Source organism: Pseudopodoces humilis, chromosome 9, assembly GCF_049639895.1.
Source record: "Pseudopodoces humilis isolate 2021_Gansu_Grassland_sample_001 chromosome 9, ASM4963989v1, whole genome shotgun sequence".
NCBI classification, from domain to species: Eukaryota; Metazoa; Chordata; class Aves; order Passeriformes; family Paridae; genus Pseudopodoces; species Pseudopodoces humilis.
This window is the reverse complement of record NC_142208.1, coordinates 12,174,608-12,193,696: the sequence shown is the minus strand read 5'-3', so window position 1 is coordinate 12,193,696 and position 19,089 is coordinate 12,174,608. Positions and strand designations below refer to the sequence as shown.

Genomic DNA, 19,089 nt, shown 5'->3' with positions numbered 1-19,089 from the left:
AGCCTATCCAAGCTGCCACCTAGTTTGTCTGCCTTTTAAGTTTAATATGGTCAGCTTTCATTATTGTTGGTGTCTGCAGCTCACAGCAGATACATATATATTATTGTTCTGTTTCATTATGTTTGTGTTAGTTGGGTTGTGTTTTACTATGAGGCCATTACAGTGAAAACGTTTTATATATAAATCCAAAGAGGCTAAAAAAAATTATAAAGGAACTCCACTGCTTGCTCTAAATGGAAATAAATTAGCAGGGTCTGAAGTTTCTACAAATTTCTGTAACCTTAATGAAAATTAGGCAGTAGAGTTCCATAGAGCACCCTAGAAATGAGTAAGGTGCGTAGTGCTCAGTGTATAACCAGGATGTCACGACTTGACCAGTGAAGCCCTAGAAAAGCCCTCCTATATCCAGAGGCAAGGCCAGCCTCACCAAGCAGCCTGTGGAGAAAGGCTGGTCCCAGTCAGGGTGACTGCCCTTTCATTTTGGGATACAGATCTGATGGAAATAGCTGCCACTGTGAATCTGGTTACCCTGCACAAGGCTCCTGACACCACTGGTATCAGCTCCCTGACCTTTACAGACTAACAGAGCTGCCTTTGCACAGCAGATAAGCAATCACCTGAGGTCAGAGGTGCTGAAGCTGAGTCCCAGAATACAGGTAAAGCCACATCTCTGAGTGGACTTCCAGCTGTGAGGATCCAACTGCATGGCACATCCTTGTTTTTTCCCATCTTTTAGGCACAGCATTGCATATGTACCTATTGTTCTCCCAGAAATCAAACTGCCAATCTAGGAGCATGTATGATTGATTATTTATACATGAAATGTCAGCTGCTTTTCTTTAGTGTGTGCTAGGGATGTTCAGCAATTTCAAGATGACTTAAAGGTGAAGTCCTAACTCTCTCGCACAAGCCAATTCCATTCAACATCCTCATTCATTGAAGAAAGTTAATGAAAATAAACCACATGTGTAAGTTGATGCATCTAAATATAGTATAGAAGTCTTGGCTTGTGTGTGGTCAGTAAGACTGCACTGTTTCCCACAGCTCAAAGATCATCTTTTGATCAGAACAGAAGGCTGGGAAGAACAAGAACCCATCAGCCTCTGATTTGGGACCACCAGATTTAGTGCTGGAGCAAGTATGGCTAATCCAGAGCAAAGTTTATTTCACAGCACTAGAAGGGGGTGGCCCCCTCAACAGCCTTTGGCTTTGAGATGACTTTAGCTCTTTGCAATTGCCAACATAGCACCTGCATTAGGAGCAAATTTTAAAAAGTAGGTCACAACTGCACATGCAATTACTGATTGCACAAAACAGGCAGGCTATAAAAGTGTCCTGGTGTATCTGCTTTAAGTGCTGGCATGCAATGTCAGGAAACCCAGAAAACACAGGACCACCTGTGGAGTCCTCACTGCAGTATGATCCTGTTAAGTTAATACTCTCAAGCCTCTCTGCTGACTAATACAGGCAAACATTACAGCCAGCCAGGATTTTAATAAGCAGGACACTTCTACCTAGAGTACGTGCCAACCCTAAGCTTGCTGCAGAAAGCAAGCACAAAAGTAAGCAAGAGGTTAAAAAAGAAAACGTCTGGCTTTTTCAACAGCTGGGTTCCATTGTGAAAGGGTCATGTGGTGCCAAGGAAAACAGAAAATAGGAAAGCACACAGATTTGTTAGTTTGAAGTAATTGACCACATGGTGTCCAATGGTTTGTGTTCTCATGTTCTCCAGAGTGAAGTCCCACGGGAGCTGAGGCAGGGGTTCCAGTTCCTAGCACTCTATTGTTTACCCTGATGGTTTCCAGATGCTGGAGACAAGGACAGTGAAATCTTTGGGATGCTGCCAAAAAATGAAAAAGACTAAAGAAAACACTGAAGGTATTTTTCTAATTTTATTTTTAAAGAGACAGTACTTAGTGAAAAGACCACCTTCTTTTACAGTTCCTTGCTCCCTCAAATATACATGGCCACACTGCTTCTCTCTTTTTCTGCCCCTTCTGCCCAACTTGATTTTTCTTTTTTTTTTTTTTCTTTTTTCTTTCCCCATTTAAACAGCTTTTTAACTAACCAAGGGAAAGCAATGTAGGGATTTTGTTGTTTTTTTTCACTTGGTATCCATAACTCATTTAGCTGTTACACAGTGGATGTGCAAAAATGGTCAGAAAACCCCAGCAAAAACTCCATAGCAGGCAGATCACCAAGAGAGTGTCAGCAGTGATGGGAAAGCCTCAGAAGGATATGAGTTCAAGTTTGCTTTGGCACAGCTTGCTTGCTGAATTCTACAAAGTGTTTTCAAACATCTGAACGATGGAAATCAGGGAAGGGGAGCAAGAATGGGAGAGCAGTACACATTTTCACCAGCAAAGCCAGAAAGCAGAGAAGAGCAAGGGAATGTAAAATAAGGAAAAAAAAGTCCCTAACCCCTCCTAGTAATTAATTTTTCCAGAGGGATGAGGTCCAAAAGTAGGGCTTCAGTGTTTGGAGGCCTATATTTTAGTGGAGTTTGGCTGCCAGCACTCTGAGTTAGAGCAAGTTTCTACATTGCACCTATGTGTATGTATGTACTTGGGGTTAGGCAGAGACTGTGGAAATCTACAAAGGAGTTCCTGTTGTTGTCATCAAAAGGTGGTAGATGAGAAAGTTCTCCTGTTCACACATGAGAAATACCAGGTTGTGCCTTGCCTTTTCTTTTATTGAGGGCTATCTGCTGTAGTAATTTCTTTGCTACAGTCTTCATGTCTCCTGAGAGGGGTGAATGGGTGTCTTGCAGACAAAAATCCTCCTCTAAAGTAGTCTTGGTGGAGTTTAATTTGCTACAATAAAACTTTAGCAAAATCTGCTGTTCAAGAAGAAGCAAACAACAAGCTTGATTCTAGATTCACACAAAGTGTAAAATCTACTCACATCATAGTTCAAAATTCATCTATACTTGGTACCTTAGGCAACCTGTTGGCCAAATTTCAGACCCTCTGATATGGCCTTCTTCTGCTTATTCACTGGCTTTGAAGGAGACTCTTACCAAACCCGGTGATGCTGAAACCTGATGTTTTAAGGAACAATAAAAGGGCACAAGAGCCTTTGCTTTTTCTCCTTCCTGTCTCCTGGGCAGGCTCAAAGAGCTCTCATGTCTCTTCCCTTTGCGATTTAGTAGTCTGTGTGTGTAGGACTGATAAAAATGCACCACTCAGACAGGAGCATTGGTTTGTTTCCACTGCACATTTAAAAGATCTTTAATGCTAAATTACTCCTATCTTTTTCTTACTGTACATATTAACATTAACACAGAAGAGCTGAATTTAGACAGCATTGAAATTAAAAAAGAGCTTAAGAAAGACTTCTCATCAGATGCTGTAAGCAGGACTTTCAGCATGAGCCAATCCTTCAGAAAGTGAGTGCAGGGTGTGTTTGTTTGACCTGTACATGCCCAGACATTCTGTGTGTTGGACAAATAAAGGACGGTGCTGACACCTGGTAAATCCAGTTAGAAACAAAAGGAGGCACAAGATGCTTAAATTTACGTATCTATTTGGTAACATGCTAAAAATATTAACTGTGTTATTTTGATGTAGAATTGTGCTGCTTTCCAGCTCCAAAACCAGATCAGACCATGCTGAACGCTAAAACAATACAACATTTTTATCACCCTTAAAGTGACGAAGCACAGACTCAACCTTAATTTTTTACCTCTTAAAAAAACCCAGTAAAATCTAATCTGTGTTTGAAAATAAAAGACTCCCTGTGATATTCTAATTCACCTCTTTCCTTGTTCCCAAAGAATACGTAATAAACAAGTTGCAAGCCTATTTCCCTCTCCACAAACTGAAAAAAAATTCTAAGGCTGTTACTACCTACTACTCGAATCACATCCTGAATGGTGCCTGACATCAGCAGTCAGGTGGTTCTATGTCAAAATTTGGTTTTATTGTATAGCATGCCTAATACTTTATTTTTTTGTAAATGAAGATCTAATAGCAGCTGTGATAACTGTATTGCTGTGTCTGAAGTTGGGCCTTTTTTATTTTAACTAAAGGAGTTTATTTCCTTCACTGAGAACTATTGTTTCATACAGGCACGTGCATGCCAGAATGGCTATACTGGACCAGACCAAATGCTAGTCCAGTCCTTGGTAGGTCCAGCCATGGATGTCAGAGGAGACTACAAAACCAAGGTAAGCATGAAATAGTTTTACTCAGTCCTCCAGACCCCACCAATCTGCAGCTGAGGGATGCCCTGAGCCAGGGGTGGTATCTTTACCCAAACTCTGTTCTAATCTTGCTGCCCAGAAGTATAATCTGAGAATACAGTATCTGATAGAGCACAGCTGATTAAAGAATGAGTTAATAGCCCTATCATGAATGTGCAAACCAAGTGGCAGTGTTGGATCATAATTCCCTTCCACTGAAGAAATCACAAGAGACTAAATGTTCCATATTTCTTATTTTGAGTGGAGATGATGAACAATGGTACTGTCAAATACTACAGGAACTGTCAAATGCTCTATGTTCCCCACACTTTGCTTCCAACTTGAAAGACACAGAATCAAAATTACTTACAGTCAGTATATGAAAGATATGTTTTCTTTCAGACTGGCACTTTTTGGAGGCTCAAATGGTATCAAGTAGATTAGCAAGAATGTTTTTATAAAAGGCTCTGTTTTCCTTGTTGAAGTGTCTTGGTTCAAACCCGGTGCTTGTTTTGGACTTACCAAGACATGTTTTTCAGTCTAGTTCCTGAAAGACAAAACTCCTGCAGACCAAAGCCATTACCCCACGCTCTTCCTGTATGCTGATCTTACAAGGGCAGAGAGAGGACTGCATACAAGGCTGACAGTTTGCACTGGCTCCCCTGCACCTGTGCTCAGCAGGGATTGAATGGTCTCTGCAGGCCAGCAGAAGAGCTTTCCCCAGGGGCTGTCCTATGAAAATTTAAACCTCATCCAATTTTTGATCTTGTTACTATGATGTAAACAAATAAAATATGGGGGAAATACTTTGAGATGGAAAATATAACTGCTATTGCACTACATTTGTTCATTGCAGTATTCTTACTTTTCTTCCAAGACTTTGTTTACTGCAAAAGACAGTCCTGTAGAGAGCCTGCATCAATCTCTGAGTATACATTGCTTCCTCTGTGTTTTCTGTTAGCAGACTTGAAAAGAATAGGTGCAAAACTGAAATTAGTTCTTAGTATAGATGGAAAGAATAAAGTGTATCGGATGACAGAGGGTAAAGTGGACAGAGCTTAAAAGAGCCCTTAATAGATGATGATTTTTTCAACTTATTTTCATAACACTAGATTTGGTGGAGATGAGCAGAGACTGAACCTTAGCTAAACAGATACCAATATATGGATAAATGTTGCTTGGTGGCTTTAGAGTGGCTGTGAATCCAGCTCCTAGCAATTCCCTCCTAAAGTCTGTTAAAGAGATGAGCTGTACAGAAGGATTTTTACTGCAATTCCCTAAATACAGGTCCAGCAATTTTGACTGGCTTTTAGGTACTCCCTGAGGGGTATGTTATCAATTTCTTTGTACCTTCTGCTTTTCCAGGCACCTGATTGAGAGTTTCAAAAGCTTTGTAGAAATTAGTGCACTTGGAGCTGCAGGTCTGTGCCACAGCACTGTGAATATCTAATATGCTGTGTTAAAGCTTAGCAGAGAGATGGAAACTTTTCAATTCCATTGCACTTTCAACTGCTGCCAACCTGGCACTCCAGTGTGCAAGTTTTGAATCAAGCCTGGTGTATCTTTTTTCCAGGCGGATTTTTTTTTTTTCCTTACTGTAAACTGGCTGTTCTATTTCCGAATAACACTTCATTTAGGCCAGAAAAGGTGGCTTGAAGGAGCTCTAGGACAAGCCTTTGCTGACTTAAAAAGAAATAATTCCTTACTAACTACATTCTTCCTGTATATACATTTTTGATACTGGAGAGATGAACACAAATACTGGATATTTATTTGCCTTTTTCTTACATCTGTTACTGAAAGAACTGAAATGTTTTAAACAATGAATATAAGACAGGGCACCAAGTGCTTCAAAAGGAGCTAATGCTTTAGAGAGCCTCTGGATTTGAATGTTGAGTTTCAGACATCAAGAGGCACTTTGTTTTCACAAGTACAGTTAATCAATCTGTTTTTCAGATATCCAACACAGTAAATTAGGGCCTTTTTTCTCTTCTTTGATTTTTCAGAAAGTTAGGAGTACCATACAGGGCAAACTCAATACCTGGCAGAATCAGAAGTGAAGAGAGTATTTTGTTTTGTAATTTTTTTCTTGTAATTATTCTAGCTGATTATTCAAACATTTAAGAGCCCAAATTCTTTGTTTACTGCTCTGTATTGGCACTGGAGATAGATCTCTGATCAAGACAAGAAAATTTAAATACAGTGTGTGTATATATGTGATACTCTGCTTGTTAGAGAGATGGAAAAAGAGAGAGACCCTCAGCATTTGTCTGGGACTTGGTGTGCTAACAGTGTGCTGGCTGCAAGCAGCTGATTCTCTTCAACTATGTCTGACCTAGCAGATGTCTTGCAGTTAGGGAGCTATGACCTCAAGCACTGGCTCACAGAGAGGTTGGCTCCCAAAGAGGAGCTCCCAATGAGGCAGTCAGAGAGAGAAAATAAGAAAGAAAAATGGTTTTATTTGTTGCATCCGGTTAACCGGTAACAAAACAAGCAGAAAAAACATACACAATTATATCCTGAGTTTCAAGAGCTTCAGTTCCAAACTTTGTTTGACCTGGTTACTCTGGGCTGGCTTTAGAAAATGAAATGCTGTCTTTCCTCCTTAGACTTGAAGACTGTTTCCTGCCTGGGATTTATGGCTAGTGGTGGACCTCAGAGCACTGCACAATGTTCAGTATCAGAGGAAGTGAAGTAGATTTAGCTGCGAACACAAACTGAAAAGGGGATTATCAGCAGATTTCTGCAGCACTTGTGCGTATCACGTGTAGCAGGCACCAAGGAGTTTTCTCCCTTCTTCTTCTGGCTTGCTTATACTCAGTAAATTGCATATCTGGGGATTGCATGCTGTGGTCAAAATGTTATGAATTAAAGTTTGAGTGGTTTTAAGCTGGTTATATTGCTCTAAAATATTCCACATTGATACTATCTTGTTCCTGTACAAAATATGGGTATTGGTATTTTCTGCTGCAACTGTTTAGTGTTTTGGGGGTTTTGCTGTTTAGGTTTAGGTTTTTTTCTTAGCTTTGAGCCTAAAATACTGCTTTCTTTAATAGGCATTTTGAGCTTGCATTTTCTTGTCAGAATGTGTGAACAGATTATGGTACAGGAAAAACCTACTGCTCATAATCCACAGGAGAATCAGATAGCAGAGCACTGAAAGATCCGTGTGGTCTCAAATTTGGCATAACCAATGGCAGCAGAAGTTGTGCTGAAGAAGCCGCTGGGAATAAAACACAGCTACCAGTGGGATTCATGTAAATAGAGGAGTGGTAACATTTTTTTCTCTTGCAATTGGTGTCTGATTTGATATCACTGAACATAAAGTGCTAAAAGATTATGCATTTTAAAATTTCTTTTAGCGAGAGCCTCACAACTGATGCAGAACTTCTGACAACCAGTAATATTTTGCATTTGTTGTTATTGTGCTTTCCTTGAAGTACTATACAGATATCACTTTGAATTCCCAATTCTCCTGTGCACACTGGAATAAGCCTGCATGCCACTGCCTTCCCTCCCAGGTACCCTGCTTTCACTCCCACAAAAAGCCTGATTATTTTTTAAAAATCACTGAGCACCCTTCTCCAGGCCACCTTAAACCTGTGTACAGCAGGTCACTTCGCAATAATCACTGGCAAATGTTGGTCCCTGTACATTTTGAAGAAGCTGGCTGCTGCCAGGAGGGACAATACACAGCTGATGCACTGCAGTTGCTTGGGCAGAACCCCACAGAGGAGTTCAAGCCTTTTACACCCTCCAGAAAAGTTGTGCCTATGCTCTTCTTACATCTCGAGTGCTTTGGCTGCTTCTTTAATTTTTGTATATTCCATAGGAATAGGAAGCCACTGTTTCTCAGGTTATATCACAAAACAAAAGCCAAACTTGTAGTAAGAAAATACTTACACAAAATGCTGAGTAGGCATAATTTTCTGGTTCTCACAGTAAGCATCTGCCTACTGTAGTTTTTGGATATAAAGCACAAAATACGGCTGAAGGAAAATCTGTGTTAAGGGGAAAAAAATTTTCCAGATCTAGAACAAGACCTCAAGGGGAAGAGGGTTTACTTCCAAATGCCACCTAGGACATGTCATTGCTCTTCTTATTCCTCACACTTCCCCATGGATTACTAGATACTCTTGCCTTAAAAGGAACATGACATGGCAAAGTGAATAATTTTAGACTCTTCTTACTATAGCAATGTGGGTCAAACAGAATAAAAAGAGTGTAAGAGGAAAAATGGATCAGGTTTTATTACTGATGAAGAAAAGCTCTCTTTGAACTTAAGGGTTGCAGAATATGGTAAAATATATGAGAATGTAAAAGTTGTGTCTCTGGCACTTAATACCTAAAGCTCTCAGCATGAGAGCATAGAATCCCCAAATTTAGGTGTTTACATATATCTTCTGTCACAAGCCTAATCACCTAAGCAAGCAAGTTCTTAAATACATATTTAACTTCAAAAGCACATAGAAAATTATACTGAAATCAGGTAAATTTTGCTGGATTGTGGTCTTATGATTCCAATAACAAACCTAATTTGAAGGAACCTGAACTTTACCTGATTTTTTCCTTAGAGAGGAAAAAAAAGTAGTCTTATCTCAACCCACTTTCATTCCTCTGTGTGAGTAATGTATGTGGGGAAAAGTTCAGTACTTGTTACTCTTCCTAACACTCAAAAATAGGACTATTTTAGAGCAGACAAAAAAAGAACCAGTGCTGAATGAGACTCTGTGTCTGTTGCTTAGCATGGCTCTCCTCTTGCTGTGGAAATACGTGTGAAAGCAAAAGGGACATCTGCACCAAAGAGCCCAGTAACCCAGAAATTTCCTGTCCCTTTCTTTCCTATGGAGAATGCAGAGATTTGGGAGCTCTCAGGACAAATATACATCTATATTCCCATGTAAGACAACTGTACAGCTGCCAGGATCACAAGATGCCACAGAGTGTGACTTTTTTTTTTTTTGTTCAAACTATGCTAGGAATGGATAATCCTGTCTTTTATTTAGATATTAAAATATATATTTGAAAAAATCCATTAAGATATCTATTAAAGTCAGATAGATGTAAACAAACATGTAGTAAATCAACACAGAAATGGCTAATTCCTGGGCTTTATGATTGCTTCATTGAAACAAAGAACTTGTGACAGTTTTTGCTGTAGTGCTTTATAATGCCTGCTCACGTGCACCACAAACACTATGAGAAAAGACTGATTGGTGAGGGTGGGTGTTGTCTTTTTCTTCTGGTGATGATATAAGGTTACATAAAACTGGAAGAAAACAGTTGTCTATCACTCAGGAGAAAGATGTTTTTCTGCTGAGTTCACTTCAGATGCAATTAAAACCAGAGCTGTGATACAGACTGGGGTGAATGGTTGTAGGAGACCTATGGAATTACTGATGTAACCCAGACTTTCCTGGCAGCTGTGGAAGTTAGAGACTGTATACCTATGGCTGTGCTCCCACTCGGTTTAAGAACTGGCAGACATCCCATTTGTGTCCTGCACAGCACCCTGATGCCAACTGTGGGCTGTCCTCTAGTGCAGCCACTGCTCTTCCTTGGGAGCATTGCTCTCTGGAAACAGTGCCTGTGCAAAAACTGACCAATTCACTTTCTACTTTATCTTATTTCTTCAGCTGTGAAGAAATAACAGCAAGTACAGAAAGGCTGCACCAAGTGACATTTACCCTTTTACTGGGAGCACGAGGACGTTGCTTTCTGAGGTAACTAGAAGGTAACTAGAGGTAAAATCTTATATGCACAGCTGGCCAGAAGAACTCTTAGAAAGCACCTTGTTTGACTAGCCAAGGAAATGCACTCCTCCTTTCTCTTTCCTTCTCTTCTTCCTCCCCCTGCACCTCCTTCATTGTATGGCAATGGTGGAAGGAAGGAAGGAAAGTGAAAGACAGGAATAAAAATAAAAGACCAAGAAAGTTGCTATGATCAGGCTAAGCAACTAATTTTTCCTATTGTATTTAAAATCCATGCATTAAAAAAAAAGTTAAAAGTGTAGGTGTGCAAACAAATCTGGCTGGGTGGATGTGAACTGAGCTACTCTGCTGTGACCTGCTTCCAGTGTCTACATGAGAACACTCCATCACTAGGGCCAGATCAGTAACTAGTTCTGAGAAAACTGTTTTAAATAGCACCTTATTAATACCTTGTACTTATCTTCATAGTTTGGTCTTTTCTTTTCTTGGCAATAGATCTGCACATATTTTTGTTAAAGAGTCTTTAGATTCTGTGATGGAACAGAACCCTCTTACCGAAGTTAAAATCGGGCAGCTAGAGTTTTTGTGTGGGAAAAATAATCATCTTAGGTTCCAGTCTTACAACTGGATTCATGCAGGATGACCTGTGGCACAGTTGGAAACTGTCAGAAGTTTAAGGAAGATCTTTATGCAAACAAGTATCTGACTGAAAATTCACAACAATGTATGTTTTGTCACTTACTCTAAGACCAGAGTATTTGCTATTTGAAAATGAGCATATTAAAAATTCAGTCATTTAACCTTAATAGAATATCTCTTTTTTCTTTTTTTTAATTAAAATTAAGTATCAGCCTTTCCCCATGCAAATACTGAAGCAAACATATGTTCAGAAAGACAAAAATAGGATAAAGAAATTTTCTGTATATGGCTTGGGATCATTTGTATCAGTTGAAGTACAAGAAAAAAGATTTAATTTGCCATGTCTCTGAGAAGCAGGCATGAATCCGATAGAAACATCTGTGACTGGAAAATGTGCTATGCTCTGGCCAAGCTGTCACTGCAGAGTGAAATATGGGCTAAGTGAAAGTACTGCCTGGAAAAGCGAGTGGTAGTAAAGCTGTACAGATGTGCGAGAGAGGCTTCTCTTCTGCTCAGTGATAACTCCTGCCAGGGTAGGCCAGAGAAAGAGAGAAGAGGACAATAAATGCTCAGGGCTGAAAGGAAAATGAGGAAAGAGAAGGAAATCAAATGGCAAGTGAGGGACTGCAAAAAACACTGGAAAAAAAGACAACATTGTTTTGTCAGCGTTCAGGTTTTTTTCTTACATTTCTCACAACACATTGCTAACTCACCCTGATATGTCAGCCAGCCAGCTGGCACCCTGTCCTGCAGTATGCTAGCTGACAAAACGAGGAGAGCAATGCATTTTAGGAAGGGCTGAACTAAGCATGGTGTCTGTATGCAAAACTGTAAGGTCACCTCCCAGAGCTCATTTATGAGTTGAAGAAATGTAACCAATGCTCCTTCAGATGTATGACTGAGTTGTCCAGCACAGATTTCCTTCTAATCTGACAATATATTTCTGGCCAATTCATTTGAACTGAGAGGGCTAAAATCTGCATTGATTATTCTGCTTGTGTAGATAAGATCCTGCAAAGACCCTGCCACCTGGTTTTGACTTGGGCTGTGAGGTCAGAAGGGTGGTCTGTGAAAATAAAGGCTGGTCAGCCTCTCTTCACAAAATCCCCCTGTTTTTACACAGTACATGAATGAGCACAAGTAGAAGTGCAGAGTGGGTAAACTGGAAGTTCTCCTAGCTCTCTCACAGATTAAAATATTAAACTGAATTAGAAAATAACACACTGATAAAATTTAAAGGAAATATGCATTATACAATGCATCATTCCAATCTTTGGCACTCACTGAGACTGGGAACTGAACTGCATTCAAAACCAGAATCAAAGATTTATAAAGAGTGAGAACAATGAGTTAGGCATGGTAAAAACTCATCTGCAATTAATAAAAAAACAGTATTCAGCAGGACATGTGGCAACTGCAATTCATAAAACAATGTGACAAAGATACACTTCAAGATTCTACATGCATTTGAAGATCTTTTAAATTTTCTTGAAGTATCTGTTTAGTCATTGCTCTTTACCAAGAGTGATCTGTCCTTTGAGGCTGTTTCTGTCTGAGAAAAGGTGCTGGGTATCTCAGAGCAGACTCTCAGACTCTCAGCAGTATTGGCAGAACTTACACAGCCATTGTTACTGTGATGGTGGAAGATGCTGACTCTGTGGAGAAGGCTGGAAACATGAATCAATAGTGCAGGATTCCATGGGAGCATGGCAGCAGGCAAAGATGAGCTAGTGAAGGGCTTGGTGAAAACCAAGATGCTCACAGGAAGAGGACACTGACAATTATGCTAGTGTTGGGGGAGAGACAGAAGAGGATAGAACCAGAATAAGGGAGAGATCTGAACTTAAGTGGCATTGTGCTGCAGGCGTGTTGCTATTTTAGTCAGTCTCCTGGAACTGCAGGGTTATTTACTGGAAATCTAGCCTGAAAATGCACTCTTTGTGTAATGCTCCGAGTAGGAAGCCACCCCAAGGGATGTGAATTACCAAATCCTGTGACATGATGGTGTAGAAGATAAACCCAAACAAACCATTACTCTCAAAGGCATATAGCTAAATATTTATTTCAGAGTCAATTGTAAAAAAAGGGATTTTTATCCAGCAAGAGCACACAGTATAACTGCAGGTCTAACTTGGCTCTGCTGTCTGCCCATGCTCTATTCCAAAACAGGACAGATTCAATGTTCGTAGACTTGGGGTCTGCAGTGGGGTCAGTCCTGCCTGAGCCAGGTAACAGAAAGGGCACTTCCCACAGCACTTTACTGTGCAACACTTATTCAACACACATTATGGAAATCCTAACCCAAGTTTATTAAAAAATTATGTGGAACAGACAAGACTTATAATTTGCACTAGATTCACACAGACATTTAATAATTAAAATACCATTTAATTCTTCAACTGGTCTCAAATTAAGGTTCCCTGGAATTCTTCCAGTAGTTATGTGGCAAACTTGCCTTTCATGAATTAGAGGGTTTCCACAAATCAATCTGTTACTGACAAGCAAATTTTTGAACATTTGGATTTCTTCAGGGAAGTCTTGTGAACATTTATTCTTCTCACTGAATATTTTCATTCATTAATAACCACAAAGATGCAAATGCAGTTATTTTTTGAGCATGTGGTCCTCCTGAATGAATAAATATCTCAGAATTTATCTCCATCTAGATAACTGGTCTCTCCATTTTATTTTTTATACCTCCCAGAAACTTTGTGTGTTACATAACAGGCTATGATAGCCTAATAGATGAATTAAAATTCTTTGCTACAGAAGGAACAGTAGTGCAAACATCTATTTGTATAACTTGCTATTTACACATATAGAATTCTTTCTATTAAAGGCTGATTTTTTTGGCATAGCAGTTCAAAGATGAGCAGATTTTATGAATTTAACCATGGAAGCCTGTTACAAATTTTCTACACAAAAAAATAAAAGGATCAGTCAGTTCCCCAACATTGGCTATGACTTTTTGGTCACAAAATGTGTTTAACTGGCTGCCAAGGCAAGTCAGCTGTAAGTAGCAGTTACCAAGTTTCAATAATTTTGATTCTGAAGCAAAGCTTTACAAAGGTATGTCTGAGGGGAGGGTGCATGGTAAAGGTTTTTTTGATTAGTGTTGTGAGTATACAGAGACCCACAGGCTTTAGAGAGGTGAATGTCATGATCCCCACTTTACAGATGAGAAACAACTTGCTGCTTTTATATATGTTGTCATTATTAATGCAACCCCAAGGCATGACAACTTGGTGGAAAAAGGATGTTTCTCCAAGTGTCCTAGGATTGGGGCCTGATTAATTTGCTATGAAGCAATCCCTTCTGTCCTCCTGTTCGGACTGCTGCCATAGGGCCCCTGATGCTGCTGAATCAATCATCCCCTCATGCTCATACACACTGGTAATATTTATTAAATGAGACACTTATGTCAACAGTCATTGCTTGGCAGTGGAGAATACATGGCAGGAGATATCTTTAGTATCAGAAGGGTTGTTACTCAGCAGGATATATCACTGCTTGAAAACAGAAGTTTATGGCTGTTGGGCTGGCTGTTTACTGATCGGCATCTAGAGAAAAAACCTGGATTACTGATAAGGGGCCAGTTGGTGTGTTAACATCCCACTCTGCCCTACTTCTTCAAAGTTCTGCAGTTTGTTGCAATACTATCTAGAACTACAAGGTTCTGATATAAAATCAGAAGCAACTGCAAAACTACACGTACTGTTTTGGTTGCTAATAGGAATAGGGCAGTACTAGAAAATGCAGAAGTATTGATGAACACAAAGAATAAGACACAGATGTGGTGTGCCTGTAAGCCAAAAGAACTGCAAGCTGAAAGCAAGACAGGCTTTGTCAGAAACAGTGTGACTCATCCAATTTCCTAAGGTTCCTTTGAATTTTAGTGAAGAATGGAATGTTTATTGCATTCATGTACTCATTCTGAGACCTAGCATCTCTTAGAGACTGTGGGGAATAAGGAGTGCTCAGGTGTCTAAAAACCAAGAGCTATGGGATTTGGATCAGGATCTGTTTTTCAGTCTTGTCTAGGGAAAAAGAAAGGGCCACAAAACACATCATCATCAACATTATAGATGTCTGTAGGTGAAGTTTCCTCTGGAAGCTCTGCCCTGTGCCATCAACCAACATGACTTCCTGCTCCAAATTCCTTCTTTTCAAGAAGCCAAGAGGCAGAGACTGACTGGAGAGAGAGAAAAGGCTATTTTAGCTACTTTAGGGCTTGGATTCCTATGAGGGAATTGGACTTTACAAGAAGTAAAGAAATGCTTTGTTTGAAGGGGGGAAAAAAAAATTGCCACAACTTTCTTGGAATCTCCCTCCTTGAATATGAAACTTTTCTGTTCCTGTCATAATAAGCTTCAGTCTCTGTTTTACAGTCCTTGAGTCATCGAGTGACCAGAGTCCAAGCTCTTCCACATACACTCACATACTCTTCTGCTCTGTTTGCCTCCCACTTTGCTCTGCTGGGATAAAGAACTGCTATTTTGCTGGGAGGGAAGAATATCAATGATTATGTGCAAGATGAATTCAGAACTTGCTTTACTGGAGGAGCATGCTTGAAATATAAGCATTCCCTAATTATGAGTCCCAGAACTGCCTTTTTTTTTTATTTTTATCTTGCACTTGGAATTTCTGGAGGGAATCTCTGGGAACTCTAATCCAGGCTCACTACTCAGAGCTTTGCTTAGTAAGAATTACAAATATTTAATAGCATCCTTGCATTATAAATAAGGGCATGTGAGGAAAAAACTCAACCAAACTAACCAAAATATTCAGAGATGTCTTGTATAAATACCTAGGAGAGAGTTCAGGATGAAAAAAAAAAAAAAAAAAACAACCCCAAAAAACAAAAACCAAGCAAATCAGAAATACAGAATGTTCAGGAGCTTATGAGCATCCAGGTCCATGGTTTGGATTCTGTCTGTTTCGTAGCTGCAAACTGCAAACCAGTGTTAGGCTGGGCTCAGACACTGAACAGCTTGCTCAGGCAGGTTCTCTGGTCTGGAGCTGGGATCCAAATTATGTCCATGAATAACTTAAATTTACATTTTTTCCCCTTGTCTGCCAAGGCCCTAACTATTTTGCTCTTGGCTTATGAAATTGAATGGACATCAAAGGGGATCTTCTATATTAAGACAATGTGTATGAGACCCTACACAAAAACAGAGAAGAAAAAAGTCTTTTGTATGTTTTGCAATGATGATCTAACCTTTAGAGCAAGTTCTCTGGATGTCACAGGTTGGTGCTGCTTACTGTTCCATGTAGCAATGAGAAATGAATGACTATCGTGTTATGTTTTCTCTGTCCTTATGTACCATAATTCATGGTTTCAAACACTATTTCCTGAAGCTAGAAACCTAGCAGAATAGATGGGAAAAAATCCAGAAACAACATACCAGCCATTATGAGCCATAGCTTTCTCTCAACACACTTATATTTCTTTGGTCATTATTCTAATTTTTAGCTTAGCCAGACTGAGGTGATAGTGGTGAAGTGTTGTGAGACCACAGAATTCTTTTTCTTAGCTGCTAAGATATGGTGAATATGTGTTAGGCAGAACATATATTCTTCCAGGCATGTCTCAAAGGGCCTGGTTTTAGAAATGTTTACATGGAAACCACAACTCCCTGAGGAAAACAAAATTAGGAAGGAAAATTTCTGTCCGCTTGCTAGAATTTACTATAACCTCTGGCACCAGCTTAGGTTCCAGAGTGAGCTTGATTATTATTTTTTTTTTAATGATATATTACAAGCTAGAGAAAGGTGTGCATTGAAAGTACATAATCCTGTGCTAACCAGGGTTTCAGCTAGATTGCAGAAGGAGAATGTTCTTCTGTTGGAATATATCCAACAGATCTGCACTCCTTTGGAGTATAGCTAACTTAAAGAAGATAAATAATGAAGGCATGAAAAAAGAATACTCCAGTGAAGATGCATTTTAGCTGAAGATGCCAGCCATACTGCTGACATAAGTCAGGGCTGTGCAGCTGCCTGAAGGATGGTTGGCTTAGGCGTCTTTGCACAAGGGAGGCCTCAAAACTTAGCCATCCCAGTTAGTTTTTTCCATGCTGTGGAAAGAAAGGAAGAGAGGGAGGAAATCTCTTCCTTTTTCCTTCTCTCTCTGGATGATGTGTGTGGGATGAAACAATTCTCTCAGGAACTAGTAGGAAAACACAGGTAGGAGCAGATGTTCTTGAAAAGGTCCTGGATTTTAGGGAAGAGAATGGTGAAGTGTAGTTCAGGGACATCTGATTCCTCCTCATCCCTCTGGGTACAACAGAAGAAGAAATAAAAAGGTTGAACAAAGCTGTGCACTGGTAGAACAATAATGGCACGATGGCAGTGACAGTACTTCAAATAGTGAGCAGCAAGAAGCTTGAGTGCAGTTACAGGAGGGTTACACACTTCAAATTTCACTTGGGCATTTTGTGTGTTCTATACCCATGGCACGTTGTTTGCTGTCTCCCACTTTCCTCTCTGCCACAAAAAGAGAGCCCAATTCAGTTTACCTTTGTAATAAATTTAGATACTTCTACATCCAAAGTGATGGGAAAAGGCTCAAAGCCTATTACAAAAAGAGGACTAAACTCAGATTCCTCTCCCAGGAGCCCAAGGAACACGCTGTGTAGAGCACACCTCACCAAGCTTAGCCTGCTGATCTTCCAGGGCTCTGAAACCTGAGCCTGGGTGACCTGCAGTGAGATTTAGAGCCTGTGTGCTGAACAAGGACCTGCTCTCCTGAAGCTCTTTCTTTCTCTCCAGGTTTTAATACATTTTCAGTTCTAGTTACAATTACAGCCCTCTTTTTCTTCCTGTCACATTCTGCCCCTCTATACACACAGATTAGTTTTACTTCTTAATGCCGGGGAATGCACAGTCATATCTGTATCTTTAGATAGACAGGAAAGAAAAGGCAAAAATAATAAAGCCAAAATATTGGTTGAAAGCTCAATTACAACCAAATTAGTGGTTTAGCCATTAATAATAAGATTCTTAAGTTAGAAAATTTGTATCAAAATGAGAGCTATTGTTCTTATTTTGTAAGAACTCATATGAATAATTTGAGTGGAGGTTCCATGCTTATAGAAAGTTTTAAAAAAATTCAGGACAGTTTATTTCCTCATGAAAAGGTACAAAAGATAAATTTTTCCAACTAAAATATCAAAAGGAGAAAAATCTTTAGAGTGGAAAGTATAAAACTGGTCTCAACATGCAGAGCTCGGGGTTCCAATTCGTTATCTGAGTGCCATAATCATAATGATAAAACAGAACTCAGAAAAGTCCTCATTATATGAAAGAAACATTGTAGAATGCCGTTTCCTGAAGCTGGCTTTAAACCAGAATCTCTTGTGTGGGTGAGACTTTAAGGTTTCCTTTAAACATGACTTGGATTGCAAGGCATCTGCAGAGCATTTCTGCTCAGATCCCTGGACCACCACTTCTGCATATGGATAGCTTCAATGCATCTATTGGCTTTTTGAGGGTTTTCTTTTCCACTGATTTAATGTTGTACCATCTTCTCTTCACCAAGGGAGTGGTTTCCTCATTTGTGATGTGGTAGCTTTTGCTAGTTTTGGAATTCCATCTTGGAAAAAACCCACATCAGCGTCTACAACATGTTGTTATAATTATGTCTGAACCAAAATCATTTGCATTATCTAGTCAGAGTGCAGTTACTACTCTGATCTCTGACTGAACTTTACAACTTGACTGGCCTGCTTTTTTATTCTACTTTCTTATGCTAAGGGCTTCTAGGAGAAATAAAAGTTACCTGACATGGGATAAAAGTTGATGGAGCTGACTGTATGTAAATTGGTATTAGCAATTTATTTAAATGCGCTTTCGGTCTTGACTCGGCCCCAGAAAAATGAGGCATTAAGCTGCCCACACCACCACATTCAGCTGCACATTTGCAAGCAGGCTTCCTTTCCTAGGGTGTCTGTACAAGCTATGGAAAGAATTCCCTGGCTGGCAGCAGCCTTGGAAGGCAGCAGAAAAGCCGAGGCCAGAGGCGCTCTCAGCTGCACAGCCCATGCAAGGGCTGGCTGTTCATCACAGAGTTAAAGTTCAGAGCCACGAGGTTTCGCAACTGGGTTCACAGTGGGGACTGCTGTTGTTTACTTTAGGGGAAGATGGAGGCATGCAAGGGAGGAGGGAGTCGCTCCCCCATGTGCTCCCAACTGCTCGACACCCCGCTGCAGTCCTGTTCCCAATGATTTATGCAGCTGCTGGATGGAGTCTGGTTTCAGGGGATGTGAGCTGCAGGAGCAGGTGGGACTCCCAGGCAGAGACTCCAGACCCGGGACAAAACAGAAAGAGAAATCCATCCTCTTCCTAGGGTGGTGAGGGATCTGACAAGGAAGTACTTTGTGAGCTTAACTTTCCCCTGTGTCACCAGTCCCAAGGATCCCTGCAAAGCCACCTGCCACTTCCAAGGTAATAGGAGCCTGTGTAAAAATTCAGGACAACTAGTCCAAAGTATAAGAGCAAATGTTGCTGCGCTGCTTGACATCCAAGGCCACTAAGTACAGTAATTTTTCTGTG

At 40.1% G+C, this 19,089-nt stretch overlaps 1 protein-coding gene across 1 annotated transcript in view; it reads right to left on the bottom strand.

Annotated features, from left to right (window-relative positions):
• The window catches only part of ZCCHC24 (zinc finger CCHC-type containing 24), a 107,207-nt gene that overhangs the window by 37,392 nt on the left and 50,726 nt on the right, over positions 1–19,089 (bottom strand). The gene's annotated exons all lie outside the window — the stretch shown is intronic.